A 23,120-nucleotide genomic window follows, 5' to 3' on the forward strand; every position below is an offset into this window, starting at 1 on the left:
TTCCCTAGTATCTAGCATGTGTCCCAGGGGACACGGCCGGGAGGGGCCGCCAGGAGAAACCAGACATGGGGCTTGTGGGGAATACACATATCAAGGGGGGAAGGAAGCAGTGTCTTCCAGACTTTGCTGGACAAGCCCAGAGCAATCTAAGAGTCTGGGAGAGATGGGCTAGGACAGGAGAGGGAGAGGCAGCAAGAACAAGAGAGAACAAGAACAGAGTCTACAGATTGGGGCCATTGGGGCCAGGGGAGGGACAGATCCTACCTCCTCCCTCTGCCCTCCCACTGCAGCACCAAGGCCAGGTCGGCCTTGGGAGGTCTCCCCCTTTGGGTTCCTCCTGAAGCAGGTCTGGTCTTAATCATCCCAGGCCCCCCCCCAATGTCTTATACCCATAAGTATAATCAGTGCTTATAGAATAATTGCTTGGCTCTAGTTCTTCTCCCCAAACCCCAACCTTTGGTTGAGGAGTGTGGGAAGGAACTTACATTTTACTCTACTTTTTTTTTTTTTTTTTTTTTTTGACCAAGCAGGGGCTTGAACTCCTGACCCAGATCTCGTGACTGGAGCTGAAGTTAAAGAGTCAGATGCTTAACAGACGGAGCCACCCAGGTACCCCTCCTTTACTTTAAAAAAAAAAAAAATTCTTTGCCTAAAGTGACATCAGATTACATATGTTTACCTTTTTTAATGTTTTAAGTACATTTAACTTATAAAATATTTCAAACATACAGAGAAGAGCAGATAGCCACAGACCCAACCCTAAGCTTGAACAAATGTTAACATCGTGCTATATTTTCTTTAGGTCTCCTCCGGTCGAAAAGTTAAATGTTGACACTTGAACCCAAGTGTCATCCCTAGTTTATGTCCTTCCTCCCTCTTCAGAGGAGGCCTTGAACTTGAAACTGATACATTTTCCATGTGCGTTTTCATACTTTTACTATAGGTTTTAAGGATCCGTAAACAACTCACAGTGTTGTTCTAATGTTCATAAAATGCTGTTGGAATGGGAGAGCAGGGTTTTCCTCCTTGGTCCTGTGGGGCCTGGCCTATGAGTTACTTCTAGGGCTGGGGCTGCTGGAGGCTGGGCCCAAGCTCTCACCGTCTTCAAGCAGGGGCACCTCTCTCCTCTGATTTATAGGTTGGGCTCCTGTGTGAGATTTCCTTGGAAAAACAGGTTCGGCAGCTTGAAATCACAAGTGTAATGGAAACCCCCCTCCTGACAGAGGATGTAACTAGGGCCCAGAGAGGGCAGGTGACTTGCTCAAGGTCACACAGCAGGTTGAGTGACAGTGCCCACTGATGCCTAATTCAGGGCTCTCAGCCTCCCCACCGGCCTCCCTTGTTAGGGATGAGTCCCCAGCCTCAAAGTTTGATTTGTTCCTGCACTGGGGAAAGGAGAAGCAGTCTGGACTGGGGCCTATGAGGACGCCAAACCATCACCCCTTTGGAGAATCACAGGGCACGAGGAAATCCTGGGGCGTGTGTGTCCACAAGCCCCCTGTGGCTGCTGAACCCTGAGAAGGGATCTAATCCAAACCAGAAGTTTCTGCGAAAGTGAGCTACACGATGGCTCTCAAAGATTTAGTGTGGAAAAAGGATGTAAAAGATCTCATTCGTTTTATGTTGATTACATGTTGAAATGATAATATTCTGGGTATGTTGCGTTAGGCAAAATATGTTCCTAAAATTAATTTTACCCGTTTCTTTGCACTTTTAAAAACATGGCTGTGGACAAATTTAAAAGTATAAATGGGCTAGCATTCTGCTTCTGCTGTCCAGCGCTGCCCTAGGCCGTATACCCTGTGGTCAAAGCAGAGCAGTCAGTCAGACCGTGGAGAGCGAGGCTGGAGCTGGAGAATGACGGACACCGGGAGCCCTGAGCTGGGGGGACTGCACAGAATCTACCCCAGGGGCAGGATTCTGATCAGGAGGGGATGGAACATGCAATTGCCCTTCTGCCCTGCTGTCAGGGGCTCCCCTCTCCGAGGTCCTCCTGCCCTGGTCCTCCGGGAGCCAGGCTTGTCCTCTCCTTGAAAGCCCTGGCATTCCCACCCTACACCTCAGTCTGCGCCAACTCTAGGGAATTGGGACAGTGTGAGTCCCCTTGCAGATCGCTGGCCTTTCTTTCCTGTAAGGACGACAGGAGTCTTTGCTGTCCCCACCCCCTCTGCCCTGCCCCATGGAAGTTGAGCGCTAGAACCAGACTTTTCCTCCTGAACCACCTCCCACACGCACCACTTGACCTCCAGGAGAGGGACCCCAGGCTCTAGTGTGGGCTGCAGAACCTCCCCTGGCCCAGCCCCCCATGGCAGCAGGCACACTCTAAGGCTCCCAGGGGGTGAGAAGGGGCCACTGAAGGACCCCAGCATCTGGCATCGTGGGAGACGCCCGGCCCTCCCCCAGGACGCCTTCCACGAGGACGGTCTCCTTCCCGCACCACCACCCAGGCCTGTGGTTCCAGCCAATTATTCAGTCGTCCCCAGAGTTGGCAAAGCATGACACTTCCCTATTGGAACTTCTCAGCTATCTCCCCGTGCAGCTGGGAGCTGTCAGCCAGCAGCTTTTCTCTGTTAAGGTAGGGGTGAGGAGCGGCGGGTGCGGGGCGGCACCGCCTATGGGAAAATGGGAAACATACCAGGCGCTTAAGTGCATATGACAAATAGCAACCTTTCCTCCCGACGACGGGGGAAACAGAATCCAGGAGGTAACGGCTTTGGAGTCTTCAACCGATTGGGGGAACAAAACAAAACAAAACAAAAACCCAGCAACCTCCACTACTACAAAATAATGCATATGCACATTGTAAAATATTCAAATGATACCAAAGCTGCTTTTTTTTTTTTTTTAAAGATTGACACATGAGGCGCCTGGGTGACTCAGTGGGTTAAGCCTCTGTCTTCTGCTCAGGTCATGATCTCGGGGTCCTGGGACTGAGCCCCGCATCAGGCTCTCTGCTCAGCAGGGAGCCTGCTTCCCCCCTCTCTCTGCCTGCCTCTCTGCCTACTTGTGATCTCTCTGTCAAATAAATTTTAAAAATCTTTATTAAAAAAAAAAAAAAGATTGACATATAATTCACCTTTCGTCACTGGTTTTTGGAAATCCAGGGGTGGGTGCTGGTAGCAAGCTTTGGGGACTCTCCCTCCAGCTTGGTCCTCCTTGCTCTAGGCCATTCAAATAACTGAATTTTACAAGACACGTCCCTGGAAATCTGCTTTCTAATTTAGAAAAAAGTCATCAACAGAGCCCTGTGCTCCAGAAACCACAGACTATGAAGAATGAGCATACGTGTTGAGAGTTCACTGTTTTAATCAAATAAAACCTACAACAAAGTTGATCTGACACATAGTTAATGAGATAATCATTGTTGCGCTTCATGGGAATCAGGCATTAATGGGAAGCAGTTTTTACAAATGGCGGTAATTATACCGCTGCCTTTACTCAGCCAAAATTTTAAGGTTTTTTCTTCTGGTTTTGTTACTTCCCCTGTATATGCTGTGGGTCTCCGTGATGAAGCTTCCTGTGGGTGTCGCTGCCTGCCCCACCCCCCACGCGGGGCACAGGCCCAACGGCGACACAACGGCGACAGCGAGGTTTTCTTGAGCACCTACCATGTGCCACTGTGAGAGGCGCTCAGCTTGGATTATCCTGTTTAATCCTCCCAAGAATCTCCAGGAATAGGTATTTTTAGCTGGTAGTTCACAAAAGAGAAAAGGGAGGTTTAGGTTGTTATGCTGCCCACGGTCACGGTCACAGAGGCAGGAATAGACTGACCCAGGCGGGCTGAGCCGGTGGCTGGAATGGAAGAACAGGGCTGGACAGCCCTTCTCCCCTGTCCCTGGCTGGCCGGGGCTCCCTGGGGACACCCTGTGATGGGCAGCTGAGGGCAACAGGCCGCAGCGGGAGGAGAGGGGGCTGAAGGCAGCACAGGCTTGGCAGCCACGTGGACCAAAGTTCAAATCCCAGCTGCTCGCACACTGGGCGTGTGGCCCCTCTGAGCCTCGTCAGCAGTGTCCTCCTGGGTCAGGTGGGGAGGGGTTTGGGCACCGGGTCCGATAAAGGCCCAGGGCGGGCCACACACATGGGCGGGTGAACGGGAGCAGGCTGGTCCTGGGGGGTGCAGGAGTGGCAGCAGGAACCGGGGTTGCGCAGCGCCGTACCTGGGAGGTATCGGATCCTGGGAGGGAAACAAGCCAGAAAGCAGGTTTCCCGCTGAGCTCTGTGATCTGGGGGGCACTCAGGGGGGCAACACAGTCCCAGGCTGTCCTGGGGACTCACTGCAGGTCAGCTCAGGTTTCATAAGCAAGGAGAACCCCCACTTTCATTGCATATCTCCCCAAAAAGCCTGCAGTCCCCTCTGTGGTCCTTGCATGCTGCTCTCAGGTAAAGGGTTAAGGCCCCCGTGTCCAGTCCAGCCTGAGGCACAGGGACAGGTGAGCCAGCAGGAAACCCTAGGTGAAAAGGGAACAGAAGAGAGAGCCTGCCAGCGCAGTCCAAGACAAACTTCTGCCACCTTACCACGTTGCCCTGGGCCTGACCTATTTGCCGTGACCAACACGGGGACAAAGAGAGGTTATGTGCAAAGGGACTTTGTGTCCCTGTGGCAGGGGGCCAGCAGGGAACTCTTGTCACTGGCTGGCCAGGCTGGGATTCCAGAGCATGGTCTAAACCATCAGGGTCATCTGCAAAGCAGGACCGAGTGGAGGCTGTTGTGACCCCTGGAGGGGCTTCTGTCCTCAGGGCTTGGGCCACAAGGGTCACTGGGGCTGGCAGGGACATGTGGGGCCAGTGGAGTCCTGGGCACTGATCAGGGTACAGAGATCAAGAGTCACAGGGCTGCATCTAGGCTACACTTGGGGCTGAGTTTTAAATCTGCCTCCTTCCAGCAGTGAGCTTCTGGGCAAGCTACTTACTTCCTCTGAGTCCCAGTTTCTCCATCTGCGAAATGGGGCTTGTCAGCTGGGCTGTTGTGAAGATGCGTGTACTCTGACTCGCATGTGGAGCCCAGTGGCTGACTCAAATGAGGGCTCTGTCAATGTCAGCCACTCATAACAACAATAATACTATGGTAATTCCTTCCGGAAATACCTGTGGAGCACCTGGGCCAGGCCAGGCCCTGCGCAGGGTGCTCTTGAGCTATGAAGGTGAGTAAGATGAGTCCCGCCCCTCCTAGGGGCCATGTGCAGGATTAATGCTAACCTAAGTCTGAGAGCCCTGAGTGACGTGAAGGGAGGTATGTTGGGATGGCATTCAGGGAAGGCTTCCTGGAGGAGGCAGCCTTTCAGCTGGGCTTGGGCAAGTGGCTAAGACTGTGGAGGTGGGTGGAAAGAGGAAGGGCATGACTGCATGAGGAAGGAAGCTGAGCTGTGAAAGAGCATTCAGGTTTAGGGCACCCGGAAGCTCTGTGTGGCTGGAGCATGGTGTCCCGTGGGGGCCCAGGAGAGCTGTCAGAGGGAGAGTATTACTGCCCCACGGACACGCCAGTCTGCTTCTGCCTTACTGGGTGACCCTGAGCCAGTCACTTCCTGTTTCTGCATCTAATGGATGGCTCCCCATCTTTCCCTCTGAGAACTTGAGTTACCCCCTTCATTTTTCTCATTCTCCCTCCCACGCAGGCTGAGTCTTTGTGTGATGAGGTCACTGAAGGTTTTGACCATGGCTGTGAATGATCAGTCCCAGGCAGAGTGCAAAAGCCCCGAAAGCGTGGAGGTAGAGGTGGGTGGGAGGATGGGAGGGCCCCACCGTAGTCCAGCAGGGCTAGAAGGGGCCTGGGCAAAGGGAGTGGAAGGGTGGGGTAGTGTGTGGTGGTATACAGGGGTGGGGGGCGGGGTGGGCTGAGAGCCGTGAAGGAGAAAACACTATTTGTGCCTGGAACCCTAGTCTGGAGGGCTGGAGGAGGGACCAGGAGGAGGAGGAATCAGGGATTCCCTGGTCAGAAGTAGGGTCTGGGTGACTGGGGGCTAGCTGCAAAGCCGGGGAACCCAGCCAGAGGGCCAGCTCCACTCGCCAGAGAGGGAGTTTCCGGGATTTGAGTGCACATTGATTTGGAAGCACCTGTAGGACACGGTGGTGGGGTCTTCAGTCGGGAACGGACTTAGGAACGAGGTTCCTGGTCTGGTTGTTGCTAGATGGGGCCAAGACTAGAAACGCAGGTTATCCCGTCCAGCTCAGGGCCTTTGACAGATTCCATGGGGATGTGGGGGGCAGGGGACGGAAAAAGAGAATGACATGGAAGTGACAGCCCTGGGCCTCGCTCTCACCCTTCTGCAGCATGAGAGGTCTTGACCAGGGCTTTAAGGGGACCAGCTGTCCTGCACCTTGGCTTTAAACCCTGGGAGATGGTCTTGGAGAACAGCCTCTGTTCCCAAGTGCAGTCCTTGCCAAGACACCTGTTCTCTTTCCCTTGGGAAAATCCTAAGGTGCCCCACCTTGGCCCCTTCTGCTTCCACGTCGCCGCTCTGAATTCTTGGGAGTTGGGCAGGCAGGCAAGGAACAGAGTTTTGTGCTGGGGCCCAGGTTGTTGTCCTGCTGGCCATTTTCTTTGGTACCTGATGACAGGCCTGGCCTGGGTAGGCAGGACCGATGAGACAGGTGCCTAATGAGTGACTGATGTGCTGGCCAATGGAACACACTTGGGCCTCCTAACCCAGTGACCAAGGGGTCTCCAAGATCACCTGGCCTTGGCTCCCCACCCCCCACCGCTCTCATCAGACCAGAAAAGAGCGGGGAGGAACAGACCTGGGGCTGACTTTTTATCTTTTGAAAAGCCTAGCAGAAATAGAACATTTATCTGCACGAAGGCTATACAGGCTTAACTAAAATGTCAAGTTTCTTTGCTGGAATTATAACAGGGAACACGATAAATGTACATTTCTTCAGTCATTGCTAATTCAAAACTCTGTTTTATATGAAACAAAACCCTGGTATGCTGCTCAGATTGCTTCTGTTTAGGACATCAGCTCCCCAATTAATGATAATGGGATGCATGTAAGTTGATAGCCTTAAACTTTAAAAGACATGGAGTGTGTGTGTGCGTGCGCTCGTGTGTACGTGCACCCGCGCTGGAGGGCAGAGCTGAGATAATAACAGTGAAGATGATCTCATTTTATAGATGAGAGAACGGAGGTGCGGAGAGTGGACTTCCCGAGCCCCTTGTCTCGGGCGCTCTCCCGAGCTCTAGGCTGAGGGCTCTCGGGCGAGCGGGGGAGCTAGGAGTAGAGGAGGGGCTAGCTAATTTTGCACCTTGAGGCCAGAGCCCGAAGCTGCCTGGAAGATAAGGGGAGGGGACCCCTGGGAATACACAGCCTGTGGATTGGAGAGATTGAGCCAGACCACAAAAACAGGTGCAGGCGATAACGGGTAAACGGGGGAAGGGAAACAAACAGAGTCAAAGAAAGGTGGCTGGGACCAGACAGAGAGGGGGAGGTAAGGCCCCCTGATGGTCTGTGGCCCTGGAAGGCAGATCCCACAGTGAGCAGGACCTGGTCCCATGCCCGCCCTCTCCGTAGGGCCTTGAAGTGCACGATGAGAAAGGTCTGAAAGGAGGACCTTGGCGTCAGCTGGCTCTGGCCTCAGCCGGGGGCAAGGGTGATGCCCACACCTGGGGTGCAGGGTTGCCCTTTGACAAACCAGCAGCAGCAGTACTCCCCCCTCCGGCCCCCTGCCCCCACCCCCCCAGCCCCACTGGGGCTGATGGTCCCTTTGTTTCAGAGGCCCTGCCCTGGAGAACTCTTGTTCAGAACCAGCCCCATTAAAAAATCCCTCCCAGGCAACTAACTGGGAACCCAGTCTGGTGTGGGGGAAAGGGCACTGGGCTAAGAGTTCAAAGTCCACAGCTCCAGGCTTTGTCCTGTCACGGACTCCCGGACTCACTCTGGGGTTCATTCAGCCCTCCCCACTCAAGAGTAAAGGTCTCGAGTGACTTCCAGTCTCCCTGGCCCAGCAGTGAACTTGGCTGGGGAGCTGGGTGGGAGCTGGGGTGTTGCTATCTTCCCCCGCGAGCTTGCTGTGTGGGCAGAGGCTTTGCTGGTCACAGGAGGTGGGGGCAGAAGGTGGGCCGGGCATCAGGCGGCCTCTCTCCTCTGCCCCCAGCAGGGCTGTGGGGAGCCGCCGGGGCCCTCGGGTCCTGCTCTTGGGCAGCAGGCCTGCACCTGCGTGAGGGTGTCTGGGCATCCTGCCCAGGGAACTGGGCCCAGGCCCTCTTGTTCAGCCAGAAATTCCAGCCTTTTAAGGATCAAGGGCCAGAGAGGGACCTTTTCCAGGCTGCCAGGGAGCTGTTTTTCCAGCTTGGTGGTATCACCAGGCCTGGAGGGAGAGTTCCCTGATCTTTGATTGGGCTTTCTGGAAAGGCGTTTGTCTGCACCCTGTAGGAGGGACTGGCTGGCTTGTGGCCGCTTCAGTCAGCACAAAGGCTCCAGCCCCTCATCTAGGCCCTTGGGAAGGAATGACTTTTTAAATCAGCTTTATTGAGGCTGATTTACATACAGTAAAGTGCACAGTTTTAGATGTACTGTTTGAGAAGTCCTCAACGTATGTGCTGTGTGCCCAGCACAATAATCAAGGCATAGAACATTTCCAATGGTCGAAAATGTTCCCATGTGTCTTCTTCCCATGCCCCAGGCAGCCACCAATCAGCTTTCTGTCCCCATAGACCAGATTTGCCCATATATATCACCATACAGTTTGGACCCTCGTGTCTTTCCTCTCTGCACCGTAATTTCCAGATTCAGCCACATCATTGTGTCTGTAGGCGGTTCTTTCCTTTTTCTTGCCGACTAATATTCTGTTGTGTGGTTAAATCACAGATTGTTGACTGGTTCCCTCGTTTGGCGGCATTCGGGTTGTTTCCAGCCTGCAGTTATTGTGAGTACAGCTGCCACGAACATCTGGAGTTTGTGTGGACGTATGTTTTCCTTCCTCTGCATTAGTATCTAGGAGGGGGAGGGAGACGACTGGGTCAGCGGAGAAGCTTGTTGGTTCCTTAAGAACTGACCCCCTCGCCCCCCCTCCACCCCCACCAGCCCCGCTTCCCAGAGTGGCTGTACCGTTCTACAACACGTGAGTGGGGAGGGATTTGGAATGCTGCCCTTCCCTGTCTTGGACTTTTCTCTTCCCCAGAGACTGAGCAGAGCTGTGCAGTGGTGTGGCGCTCCAGGGGGCGGGGAGGGCCCCCTTGCCTTGCCAGAAGACATTCCCCTGCCCCCTCCATGAGGCAGCTCACCGTTGAGATTCAAGGGGCAGTGCTCAGCAGAGGAGGACTCGAGTCTATTTATACCTGAGTTTAAGCAGATGCTTTGTTGGCTAAAATGCCATTAATTCTTTTCCTTTCGCTCGTTCACACCATTCCGTGCGAGTGTTTTCAAACAGAGCTCTGGCCACACGGGCAGCCTCACCCCGATCCCCTGCCTGCCACTCCATCCCCGCCCCAAGGTAAAGCCATTTCTTTCCAAGGCCCGGGCAATCTGAGTGCTCCTGGTCTGGGTACCCCCTTCTCTCCAGTGGGGTAGACGATGTATGTGGCTCCAGGAACTTGGCTGTTTTGCTGTTGATGGCCGGCGTTGGCTCTCACGCCCCGGTCACCTTGCTCCACACTGTCATCGGTCACCAGAGAGCTCTGGGCTCCCCTAGTGCCAAAGGACACAGCTGCCCGGAGAGAAGTGGTGAAGCTTCCTTGCTAATTGCCAAGAGGTGTGAAAGTACCTTCACACCAAGAGGTGTGAAAGTAGGGAAGAGGGGCTCCTGGGTGGCTCAGTTGTTATGCATCGGCCTTCAGCCCAGGTCATGATCCCAGAGACATGGGATCGAGCCTCACATGGGGCTCCCCGTTAAGCGGGAACCTTGCTTCTCCCTCTCCCACTCCCCCTTCCTGTATTTCCCCTCTCATTGTGTCTGTCTCTGTCAAATAAATAAAATCTTTTAAAAAAGAAAGAAAGTACGGAAGAGAACAAAGGCTCTTCCGTCAGAGCAGGAATTAAGGAAACCCAGGGGTCTGGGCTGTGCATCTCCTGAGCTGGGCCTACCCCCATTCCTGCCCTGAAGTTTTTAGGTCTGAGCCCACAAGTGGCTCCTTCGGGATAAATTAAGATCTTCTTTCTTGTATGACTCTTGGGCTCTCATCTCTCTCAGATTTCAGGACACCTGGGAAAGCATTCTCCCTTGCTTGGGAAAATACCACTGCCCATTCCAGGGGTAACTCTCTTAGTTGAGAAGGAGAAGCAGACTCTTGAGCTGAGCAGGGAGCCCGACATGGGGCTTGATCCCACAACCCTGAGATCATGACATGAGCTGAAGTCAGACACTTAACCGACTGAGCCACCCAGGTGTCCCTAGAACCTTTTTTTTTTTTTTTTTTTTTTTTGCACCATCTGCATTGGGCCCTTATGTGGGCTGAGACTTTGAGAAAGGAAATAAAAACATCTCAGAGATAGTGATCCTTGCCCAAAATGCATCAGTTCCAGAAGGACACAATGACACTTAGGATTTAAGACAGCGGAGGACCAATATTAGACGAAGCAAAGACAGACATATAAGGACGCAAGACAGCAATGGGAGAAGCGAAGGTAGGGCAGAGGTTGCCGTAGTTGACTATGTCGAGGAGGAGTTACTGGACTAGGCCTTGAAGGGTGGAAAGAAGTTTTCCCTGTGAAAAGGGCAGAGGGATATTCAAAGAGGAGGGAGTTGGGTGTGCAAAGGCGCAGAGGTGTGAGAGACGGGCCGTGTTTGGGATTGCCTTGAAGTGTAGGAGAGCAGGGGTCCGGCGGGCCAGACTGCAGAAGGCTTTGTGCTGTGCTGGGAGTGCGGGAATCTAATTTTCCCGGAAGCCTTACGGGCAGTGGCAAGCGTGGAGAGATCTGCATTTTAGAAAGATTGCTTTAGAGACCATGAGTCGGAGACCATGGGGAACCACCAGGGGGACGGGGGAATGACGTAGGTGAAAACCAAGTTGCCCCAAACTAAAGCCTGGACATTGGGCTTGGAGAGAAGAGGCGGGTCTGAGGGACTCACGGGTCCAGCTTGGACCGGGCAGATGGCAAGGGTTGGGGGCATGGGAAGTTTCATGCTGGAGAAGTGACTTCTAGACTTGCTGTAGAGCTATGGGCACTAAACTCAAAGGGCTCCCCTCCAGGAATCCCCAAGCAGACAGGTCCCTAGAAGATCAAGGTTGCCAAGCTGATTCCTTCTGAACAGTGAGGTGTGAGGATTCTCTGAGGCGACTGGTTTCCACTGGAGCCTGTGAAGCAACATACCTATTGTTGGAAAATGGGTTCTCCGGGGAAGGTGCCAAGGGGGGCCCGGGGCTCATTACCGCACAGAATGCACAGCTGTGGGTCGTCCAAACCCTCCACTTGGCTTTATTTATAATCCTAATTACACCCTCCAGGAAGAACAATTGCTGATCGACCCAGTTACAAATTAAAGTTAATAAAATGAAGAGCTGATCCAGCAAGCGCAGCCAAATGCTGAGATGCCTGTAGCGATCGATCACTATCACGATTGCGGGACGCTGGCCGCCCCGCCCCCTCGCACACCTCCCTGTCCTTCCCCGGGTGGTGTCCCTGTCCACATGGGGTCGCCTCCCTTCAGGCCTGGCAGGCTTCAGGTGGTCCCGGTGGGTCTCCCGCACACTGCCCCACTAGCCCTGGCCTCAGGCCTTCTCTTCCACCACTGCCTGGCCTGGGGGCCACGTCAGCTGCAGGTGTTTGCAGTGTTTGCAAACCGAGGCTGCCAGGCAGACAGAGCTACAAGAAGCTGAGACAGGAAACAGGGCTCCTCTTCTGCCCTCCTTCCCCCATCTCTTTTGTTCCCCTTCGCTGCTCCCTTGGCTGTTGGTCCATCTCTCGTTTCCCCTGATCTCTCTCTCTACCCACCTCCTCACCCTGTGGCTGACCTTGGCCGTCCGCCCTGAATGCTCCGAGAGGGGCCCTGGATTCTGTGGGTGTCCCAAATGGTCGGGCAGGCACTGTCCGCTTGGCTCAGCAGCTCGGACAGCTTAAACACAGCCTCTGGCTTTTGCTGACCCCGTTCATTCCTTTTCTCTTTGTAAAGAGTAGAAACTGGAGAGGGACGGTGGGGGACAACCGTCTCTCACAGGCCCAGCTGTCTGGGCCATGGGGCTTCTCTATCTCTCCTTGCCTTCTGCTGAACAATTAGAGAGAGTTGATCTTCGTTCCTTCCGATCCACAGCACACAAAATGGGTGGGTTACCAAGGAAGCCCAGGGAAGCATGCTGGGTCAGAGCCATTTCTCTGCAGGGTGTAGGAAAGGCACACGGCTGGTGTCCTACCTCTGACCCTTTTTGTCAGCTCCCAGAACCCAAGCGTCGCATGCATACCAGCTCTGTGGGGAAGCTGGACATCCCCTCACCCCCAGGGTTTCATCCATTCATTCTGATTTTTTTCTTTAAATATTTTATTTATTTATTTGACAGACAGAGATCACAAGTAGGCAGAGAGGCAGGCAGAGAGAGAGAGAGAGAGAGAGAGGAGGAAGCAGGCTCCCTGCTGAGCAGAGAGCCTGGGATCCCAGGACCCTGGGATCATGACCTGAACCGATGGCAGAGGCTTTAACCCCCTGAGCCACCCAGGCGCCCCATTCTGATTTGTTTTTGCTCCTTATCTGCCCAACTGCTGATTCTTGGCTCTGCCTCCCCAGCCCTGGCCCTTTGGGTGAGGGGTTTCTATCCAGTCCTGCTGGTGTTTGGCTCTTGCATCTCCTCGATGAGCATTGATGGGGCTCGCACAGTGGGAGGCCCCCCTGCACCCCCATCTCTCCACCTGCTGTCACTTGAGCTGTTCCCTGGCTCTGCCAACCCCAGATATCCACAGCAGAGGCTCTTGGCCTCTGCCCTGGGGAAGCCAGGCTGGACAATCCAGGGGAAGGTCTTAGAGTGACCAGCAGAGGGGCAGAGAGGAAACTGGCGAGGGCGTCAAGGGTGGGTCATGCCCGTGAAGACTGTGGTCAAGACCTTCACGGTCAGACTTCGAAGACTCGCCTCCGTGGGTGGCCTGCCCACTCCCTTGTATTGCAATCAGTCAGTTTGCTGGTGGGCCCGCCCACCAGACCATGGCTCTGAGGGTGCACTTTATGTCTGATTGGCCACTGGGTGCCCGCTACCTGGTTGGGGTTCCGGCTCTCTGACCAAGTCTCTGTTGAACAAAGAAACGGTGAATGAAGAAGCTCTCCATCCTTTATTCCCTGCTGAGGCTGACGTCAGCCTATTTACATAAGGCCCAAGGGAGAAGCTTTAGCCCATCAGGTCCCATTGATCTACTTCTTAAAACACACCTCCCCCCGCCAAAAAAAAAACCACACCTCCAGCCAATGCCTCCTTTGGGGACTGCGGGCATTTCTCACCTGGTTCATTCCAACCAGAACTGGTTCACTGATTTCTGGCTTCCATTTTAACTCTTTCCCCGACCTGTCTCTCTTCCCCACTGCTCACAAATATAACGCTGCTCCTTTGTTTAAATACCGTCACTCCCTCTCCATTCCTCCCGAAATAAAGTACAGTTCCTGGGGCGCCTTGGCGGCTTGGTCGGTGAAGCGTTTGCCTTCGGCTCAGGTCATGATCCCAGGGTCCTGGGATCAAGCCCCATGTCAGGCTCCCTGCTCAGCGGGGAGTCTGCTTCTCCCTCTGCCCCATCTCCCCCCAACCCTTGCTTGTGCTCTCTCTCAAATAAATAAAATCTTAAAAAAAAAAAAGTACAATTCCTTTAGGTCCTCTATGATTTGGCTTAACCTGCTATTCAGCACATTTCTTGCTCTGTTCCCCTGTGGCGCTGTGAGCCGGCCGACCCCTCGGAACTTTCACTGTTCTTCTGGTATGTTGTTGTCCCACTCCCCACTTGCCGTCATCTGTCCCTTCTGCAAAAGCTGTGCTCCCCAGAAACCCCACCCTTTCTGGTCTACGGACCTTGCAATAGTCCTTTCAGATCCAGCTGATCACCTTCTCTGTGGCTCCTCTGATGTCGTCTGCGGGCCATCCGACAGCCTTTTCTGATGTGTCTTTTCGTCCAGCACAGGGGAAGACCAGAGTTTTGCAGTCCTTGGCTCCACGGTTCTATTGCATGAGCACCTAAGCCACTTGAGGTCAGAGCCTGTGGTCCTATTCACCTCCCTGTACTCAAAGCTGGCAGAGAGCCTAGGGCATGGGAGAAGAGGAGGTCTAGGATGGGCTGTGTCGCCTTGGGCCTCTCACTTATCCTCTCTGTCTCTCAGTTTGGTCATTTGCAAAACTGTCTTAATAGCTCCCGCCTGAGGGGAATCCCCAACAATGAGGATAACTTGAGTTACTCCCTGTAAAGCTTATGGCCAATGCTTCTCCCATATTAAGCCCTCAGTGAAGGTTAGCTCCTGTTATTAACTGGGATTATTTGGCCCTCTGTATGTGTTTTTTGAATGAAAGAGTGCATGAGAGCCTACACAGTCTAGCAAGGGACTTTCCGGCAACAAAGAACATTCAGTATCAGAGTCTTTCTGTTAAGATCTTTTTTTTTTTTTTAAGATTTTATTTATTTATTTGACAGAGAGAGAGCACAAGCAGAGGGAGAGGCAGGGAGAGGGAGAGGGAGAGGTAGAGGCTCCCTGTGGAGCAAGGAGCCGGATGTGGGACTTGATCCCAGGACCTCGGGATCATGACCTGAGCCGAAAGCAGACACTTAAAGACTGAGCCACCCAGGTGTTCCCCAAATAAGTCTCTGAAAAAGAAAAAAGGAGAGATGACTGGAGTAAGCTTGTCATACTTGTCAGATGAAGAACAGGAAAAAACAGGACCTTTGCAACCGGGTGACACTTGTGAGAAGTCCGCAGGAAGGCGGTGCTGGGGTCACCCACCAATCTGCAATCCCTTCACAAATCGCCTGGTTACCTTTGAGAAGGCGTGTGGACCCACGATACCCAGCCGCTAGATCCCAAGGAACCAGATAGGGGAACAAATTTCTGCAACCAGAAAACCTTAAAGACCATCAAATCCCAATCATTTCTTTGGAGAAATGATCATGATTTTTGACCTTGGTTCAAATTCTGATCCTGTTATTCACTGTTTACGAGATGCTGAGACATCCCCGACTCTCACTGACCTGTGACATGGAGATAATCCCTAACTCACATGATCGTTGTGAGGCTGAAATGACATTAAATGGGATAATTTACACAAAGTAAAGCATGAGATCGTTGGTGTGTGCAAACTTAGCGTCTGGATCAATTTTGAAACATATGTTGTACGTGGAGCTGATGAAAATACTCACTTCTTGAGCAACAATAACTTTGGGTAGCTACAGGGTCTCTTCCTCATTCTTACATTCTAGTGTGAAAAAAAAAAAAAGCTTTTGAACCGAGAATGTACCGTGGGTCAGACATTCTGTGAGCAGCTAGAAAAACAGAATTAAAAAAATAGGGTCCCTGTCCTCATGTCGCTCATAGTCTAGACAAGACAGAATTCTAGTCATAAGACAAGTTCTCCAGGTAATGTTATGTATCCACAGAGGGAAAGCACTACACTGAGATGGGACAAGACCGGAGACGAGGCAGTTACGGGAGGCTTCTGGAAGAGGTAATGGTTCAACCAAGTCTTGGAGGAAGAGTAGAAATTATCCAGACAAAAGAGGGGGAAGGGAAATTCATTCCAGGAGCAGGAAATAGTAGATGCAAAGTGGGGCACAATGAAGCAGTTGCATTCTATGAAGAGAAAATTGCCTGACAGGAATGGAGGGTGTGTACCTTCATGTGGAGGCAAGTGAAGAGATGGGAAAAACGAGGTGGCCTCGTGTCACAAAGAGCCACCGACACCAGGTTGAGGACTCCCGAGTCTATCCTGAAAGTAATGGAAAGCCATTGAAGGTGGCAAAGCAGAGGAATGAACGGGTGATGTTGGTGTCCTGTTCTGCTCACTCTGGAGGCTGGAGAACAGGAGACCCTGGAGTGGGGGTGGGGAAGGGCGGCCATTCTAGAAATGCAGGCAAGACATTGCCATGAAGAAGCCGACTTCACCATCTAGCGCCACAGTCTAGAAATGAACAAATATAGCCTATTCTGTAGTAGATCCTCATTTCAAAAACGGCATCTGCCTACTTCCAATATACCAGGCTGGGGGCGGGGGGAACTGTCAGGGGTGCCCCAGCAAGGAAGGAAGGGCATGGAGATAAACTTCAGAATGTGGGGAAGTAGGTCCAAGAGGACATACCCCAGCCTTTGGTGGAGGGATGGGGAGCCAGTGCTCAGCGCACGGATGTGGCAATAGGTGGCTGAAAGTCACGGGGAAAGATTATGTAACTGGGGTGTGGGGAAGGAGAATAGTGGCCCATTGCTGGAGACCCGATAAACAAATTGAGAGCTTTCATCCTGGGGCCGTGGGCCTGACAGAAGGTCCAAGATGGCTTAATTCCCACGGCGGTCTGCACCTGGGATGAGTCACGGGAGGACCGTATGAACCCCCTTGGGCTTTCCCTGCCCCAGGGCTTGCGACAAAGCGGCACCCCAGTCGGACCAATCACCGTCCCCTCCCCCGCTTCCTCTCTGGGAGCTGGGGGATTTGCATCACCAGGCACCTGCTGGAGGTGAGTGTCCTCCCCGCCCACAGCCGCCTTCTGCAGGCTCTCGGACCAGGTGTAGGTGGTAGGTGGACAGCCGGAGGGGGGCGGGGGCAGGGTTGCTGGGGGCAGCCGCTCTGTCGTTAGGAGGAGCCTGATTTTTGCAGGAGCGGATTAATGAGGTTGGAAACTGGTGGCTAGCCTGGCGATCAGAGCCAGCTGCCGTCACATCCGAAATGGAAGTAAGAAACTACTGGAAGAAACCGAGGAGCGGAGAGGTCTTTCCCCAGGGGCTCTGGGTTGCCGTCAGACTCCCCTCAGCAGAAGGCGTGTGACATTGGGCATTTCATTCACCCCCTCAAAGTCTGAGTTTGACTGCAAAATGGTGGTGATACACCGCTCTCTGGCCCCGCAGGCTACTACGAGTGAACCCTTAGGAAGAGCTCATTGTGGGTGCAGGCTCTGTCGAAGGGCTCTAAGTACCCAGAGAATATTGTGTTCTATTCATTAGCGACTCTACATGAGGTGAGTATTCCCATGACGGCTACCCCCCTTGAAGGTGAGACAGCGAAAGCACGGGGAAGTTAAGGGGCTTGCCCAGCATGGCAGAGTCTGGATGGGGAGCCCGGTGCAGCCAGACTCACACACTCCACCCCTCCACAGGTCAGACCCCCGCCGCCTTCGCCTCCTCCCTCAGCTGCGAAATCCTTTACCAACAGACGCGGGTGCGTTTTCCTCAGTCAGGACTGACCTCCCCAGAGTGCCGAGTTCAGTACCTCAGGCCCCACTCGCAGCGTGCCGTGGTCACCAGGGGTTCCCCTCAGGAAGGGATGGGAGCGACAGGTGGGTCCACTGAGTGCGGGTCCTTACAAACCCACGGAAGGCACGGGAAGGGAGACTCAGAGAACCGGCGACCTCCCACAGTCATGGAGCTCCAAAGCCCAAGAGGCTCATTTCGTGGCAAAGTTCCCAAGGCAGGGTTCCTCAGACCTCTTGGAGAAGAAGCCAGGCAATTTGGTGGCTCAGGGCTAGGCCTCTAGAACCTGGGGTCAACGCCCATTTCTGTCACTTCCCAGTTGTGGGACCTTGGGCAAGTGACTTTACCTCTCTGGTCTTTGGTTTGCTTATGTGTAAAACGGAGGTCCGGTGCTACCTACCTGGGAAGGTTATGGTGAGGTAGTGCTCTCCGTGGCTATCAGAGCGACAGCTCCAGGCCGGGGGCGAGAGTATAGGATTTGACTCGGTTTGCTTGGCTTAGAGGAGGCAGGTTAAGGGCTATACCCAGAAACCAGACGATTGACAGGGTGGTGGGACGTCTGTCTGGGGAAGATTCTAGCAGGAAGCAAATGGTAAATTCAGGCTGCTAGGAGGGTAGAATGAGGTCCCAGGAGGCTCACAGGCAGAAGGTGGTCATTTTGGGGGGACCCACAGCTAGGCAGCTGGCTAACCTCTTTCCAGGACCCGTGCTCAGTATTCAGGAGGCCCGACCAGGCAGTCAGTCTAAGATAAGGACTTGGCAGCACGGAGTGGAGGCAGCCACCTGGAAAGGAGTTTCCTTTCCAGGGGGCTGGGGGTTAGGGAAGAGATCATGAAGCCTGTGGGAGGAAACCACCAGAACCGGGGCTCAGCTGACATTGGGGAGGCCAAGTCCAGACGTTAAGTAGATACAGGGGGGCCAAGGGGTCAGACCAAGGGGAGGAGGCAATTAGCACAGGCAAAAGTTTAGGATAGCGCCAGGTTCAAAGGCCATGCGATGCATGTGTTGGTGGTGATGGTGTTATTTTTGACGGTCAGGATCTGCGAGCAGAAGCAACCAGATGGGGTTTTGATGCCTTATTACTTCCCTCCATGAATCTGGGACCGATACTGCCCACTCTTTCATTTAGCCAAATGAGACCTTTTATACAACCAAAAAATGCATCAGCTACCATCACCATGATTTCATAAAAGAAGAGCCATCTTCTTGCCAAAAGGAAGACGGGAGTAATCTCAGAATAGACAGTTAAATTAGAAATGAAAATTAACTTTGCAAAAGGCTCACTTGCATTGTCTTTTTGTCAGGGTGCAGCTGATGGAGGGAAACTTTGTCTGGAGCGCGGCTGGGCAGAACAGAGGGGGCGACATACTCCCCCACCCCCCAACCGGGCTCCCCTTCCTGGGCCCTGGGCTGCCTTGTGGGATTTGGTTGCGAGGAACATGAGAAAGGCTCCGTGGCCATGTACAAGGTGTCTGTGCTGACCCTGAGCTTTCATGCTCACAGCTGGATCTCTGCTGTCCTGTGCAGGCCCTCCGGGCCCCTGGCTTCTGGCCCAGCCTGACCCCACTCCATTCCATGGCCACCTGGGTCCTTTTCCTCTTACAGCCCTCTGCTTGCCCTTTGGACGTGACACCTGAACTTGTCTTCCATTGGACCGTTGGCACTTTTTAAGGGCCTTGGCAGGAACCTTGCCTTCTGCCCCTCCTGCTCCTGCCCAGCCTGCCCAGGGGACACCCTGTCCTATCCCCACCCCTGGACCTCAGCCTCAACCCTTGTCCTTGATGACTGAGGATCTACACGGAATGTCAGAGTGAAGGTCAGCCCTCATAGCCCCTGCAGTGTGGACCCAGCACTTCTACCCTGGTGCTCCTGCTCTCCCCTTGCGGGTGAGGGACAGAAGGAGAAGGCTGAGTCTCAGGTTTGCTCACAACCTATAGAAATCAGTAGGCCTAGGGCAAGGAGCTAAATGCGTAATTAACCCACCGCTGTGTCTGTTTGTCTCTTGGATATCTGTAAGCTCTTTGCGGGGGGGGGGGGGGGGGGGGGGGGGGGGGGAGAACCTTCCCTGATCATCTTCTATTTACTCTTTTATTGCCTACTCATGCCCAATTCCTGATGTCCGCCCCTCCCCGAAAACCAGCTAGTAAAGGCCATCCAAAACATATGTGTTGCCTTGAATTTGATTCTTTCATTCAATACACATTTACTGATCACCTGCCAAGAATGATACCAAGACAAAGCAGATAAGGACATTGCCTTCAAGGAGCCTTCAGCCTCACGAGGAGGAGGACCCATGGCCATGGAACTGGAAATGAAATAGAAAACACAGAATATTTCCAAAACAAGCCTGAAGGCTGAGCTGAACTGATTTCGCCTCCAAGTGCTTGGGTGGTTTGGCCCATACGGGTCAGCCCAGCCTGGAAAAGCAATCTCCCCACTGGGGCCCCAAACATGTCCCATTCAGCCTTGAACACAGCTCTGAGCCAAGGGCGAGCCCGCCTCGCAACCGTGCAACCACCTCGTTTTGTTTCCAGAGAGGTTTTGTCCCCACCTTGGTCTGCTGGTGTTTTTCTTCCCGACCCCCTCCCACGCTCATCCTAAACGCGACAAACATCTCCTTAAAAACAAATGTCTCCCATTGCAAGATAAGTGTGCCCTTTCTGTGTTTCCATTAATTTACTGACGCTTGTTTTCATACTGAGTTTGGGTTGGCCTTGTACTGACTGTTGAAGGCCGAAGTTTTTTGACGTGAAAGGACGCAAGAAAGGGGAAAACAAATCAAAGAAACACTAAATTCTCAACACCCCCCCCCCAAAAAAAAGAATTTTCAGGGCACCTGGGTGGCTCAGTCAGTTGAGCATCTACCTTCAGCTCAGGTCATGATCCTGGAATCTTGGGATCGAGTCCCGCATGAGGCTCCCTGCTCAGCGAAAAGTCTGCTTCTCCCTTTCCCTCTGCTACTCCCCCTGCTTGTGCGCTCTCTCGTTCACTCTCTCTCTCTCTCAAATAAATAAGTAAAATCTTAAAAATAAAGAAAAAAAGAATATTCAATCAGCTGGTTTAGAACAGTGATGAGGTTTCCCAAGAGGAGAGTCTAAATGTAAGTGGGATGGGGGGGGGACCCTTCAGGCCAATGATACAGGGCGGGGATTTCCATATCTTGCTCTTTACTGCTCACTGACAGTAACGATGGCTCAGACTTCCTGTGGGGGCCGGGGGCACATCCCCAAGGGGTTCTGGAAGCTACTCCCAGGAGGCTGCCTTCTGATCTCCTTCCAGTCTCCCAAGGTAAGGCTCTCCAAGCTTCCAGGAGCTTTGGGGGGTACGGTGATCTCTTTCTGCCCAAGTTGTACCTGTGTGGAGTGGGGGCAGCCCAAGGGTGTGGGGAAGCGTCCTGAACCCAAAGTTAGGAGTCTCGGCTGGGCCCCTGAGCAGGGCAGATGCCCTGACTTATCTGACTCAGGGAGTCTGTAATGTTCAAGGATTCTAGAATATCCGCTTCCTCAGTTTTAGTTATGTAATACTCAGTCGAATGCGTGTTCGCTGTAAAAACACGAAGGTAGCAGAGAAATATCTCAAGACAGGTCCCGCACCCCCACCCACCACCAGCTCCCGAAATAACCACTGTTTGTTAGGGGAGCACCCTTTCAGAAATGCTCCCGCCCACACAAAGCTATCACTGGGTGCGCTCGGGCCCTGTCTCGAGTCCAGGGTTCCCACGGCTTGCCCAGTGGCTGTGGAGTTCCCCATCTTCCAAAACTAGAATCTGCCTTCTCAACACGTTTTATTCTTTTGGCACTGAGAAAGGTTTTGCTTCTTCTTCGTCATCTTTTTTTTTTTTCTTTTTTAATCTGTATTCGCTTTTTCTAGAAAATTCCAAAGATAAGGAAGAGGTGTGGAGCTGGCTTGTCCAGGGCCAAAAATCAATGACTCATAGCTATTCCAAACTCATTCAGCGATGTCACATTGGTAGCTTGCAATTGGCTGCATCTGGCAGATGCTACAAGTCAGGACCCCACCCCCACTGGGATGGAGTTTGCTGGTGCTGGCACATCCCATCCCAGGGCGGGGGTGGGGGGGTGGGGGTGGAGGGTGGGGGCGGGGGGGGGTGAGGAACAGGCTTTGACAACTCAGGGTAGGGGGAAGGGTCAGCCAAATGCTGCTACATAGTTTGATGGGCTCTGTGGAGTCAAGCAAACTCCATCTGTAGGTATGTCTCTGCTGGCAAAGGATGACAGAACCCCGGGCAAGATCATGGAAATAGATGTTGGCAGAGAGTGGGGACTTACGCCTCCTCTGTCTAGCCTGCTGTCCTGAAGCAAACCCGCGATAACGTTACATCCTGTAGACCTCCCCGGGAGAGTGCTAGAATTGTGGCCCCTACGAGTGGCAGCTTCTTGCGTCTGCACCCCTTTGCTGTGGGGTGTTGCTGCTCCCCTCGCTGAGCAGTCCGGTCTACTTTGCCGTCTCCTTGAATCTGGACTGGCCTCGTGACCTTTCTGGCCAGCAGAATGCGTCAGAAATAATATGCACAGGGGCGCCTGGGTGGCTCAGCGGATTAAGCGTCTGCCTTCGGCTCAGGTCATGATCTCAGGGTCCTGAGATCGAACCTTGCATCCAGCCCCACTTCGGGCTCGCTGCTCTGCAGGGAGCCTGCTTCCAGACCCCCACCCCACCCCACCCCCGCCTGCCTCTCTGCCTACTTGTGATCTCTCTCTGTCAAATAAATAAATAAAATCTTAAAAAGAGAGAAAGAAAGAAAATGCACCATCTGGAGCTTAGGTCTAAAGGGGTCTTGTAGCTTCTTCCATCTCACTCTCGTAACTTTGAGGCGGCCATGCCCTGATGAAGCTCCCTGAGCCCACTGGGGGATGAGAGACCACTGGGAGAACTGGCAAGCTGCCCCAACCACCAGACATGCGAAAGAGACCGTGTTGGGACACCACCCCACCTCCGGTCAGATGACCTTCGCCACATGGGCTCTCGCGGGGTTGACTAACAGAACTGCCCACATAGCCAACCCACAGCGCCGTGAGAAGCAATAAATCACCGTGGTTTGTTACGTGGCAATAGCTAACTGAAACAATCTCAAAATCTAGAGACATCAGTGGGCCTGGAAGGATGATGTCCCCCCAAACCCCTATCCCCCATCTATAAATGAATCCCCACTAGAGCTGATAAATGATCAGGATTTATTTAAGCTGTTATTCCGACCTCCCTGGAGTTCATGCACCTTCAAAGGAATAACCTTTTAACGGTGGGACTGCAGGTGCTTCTCAAGGATGGATTTCCGGCCTGGGAGCCTCCCCGCCTGCTCTTCAGAAGGCACATCCTTTGACAGCTTTCAGCTCACTTTGCAAAGGTGATGGGGCGGATCTACCTCAGAGGAGACAGCTGGTTGGTAACGTAGAGGAAGTTGTGAGGAGACGCTGAAGCACGTCCAACCTTCTTTGTAGCCAAACAGAACAATTTCAAATCCCAAAAGAGTCCTAGGGGAAAAAATAAACAAGGATTGGAAAGATGACAGAACGTGGGGCAAACACATAGGTCGTGCCCTATATATGTCAGTGACATAAAAATAGTAAAAAGTGGGGCGCCTGGGTGGCTCAGTGGGTTAAGCCCCTGCCTTTGGCTCAGGTCATGATCTCAGGGTCCTGGGATTGAGTCCCACATCAGGCTCACTGCTCAGCAGGGAACCTGTTTCCGCTTCCCCCTCTGCCTGCCTCTCTGCCTGTTTGTGATCTCTGTCAAATAAATAAATAAAATCTTTAAAAAAAGTAGTAAAAAGCCAGGTAGATCAAGCTAGAGTTTGACATCGTTCTCAACGTGCTTTCCCTCCC

The 23,120-nt window shown here is 53.1% G+C and overlaps 1 long non-coding RNA gene across 1 annotated transcript; it reads left to right on the plus strand.

The window, feature by feature from the left end:
* The first annotated feature begins 16,193 nt into the window (after positions 1 to 16,193).
* Positions 16,194 to 17,352, plus strand: LOC123929794. The gene is made up of 3 exons (XR_006815967.1): positions 16,194 to 16,550; positions 16,939 to 17,048; positions 17,187 to 17,352. It is a non-coding gene; the product is annotated as an uncharacterized LOC123929794 (long non-coding RNA).
* Positions 17,353 to 23,120: the final 5,768 nt, after the last annotated feature.

This window comes from Meles meles, chromosome 18 (genome assembly GCF_922984935.1).
Source record: "Meles meles chromosome 18, mMelMel3.1 paternal haplotype, whole genome shotgun sequence".
Taxonomy (NCBI): domain Eukaryota; kingdom Metazoa; phylum Chordata; class Mammalia; order Carnivora; family Mustelidae; genus Meles; species Meles meles.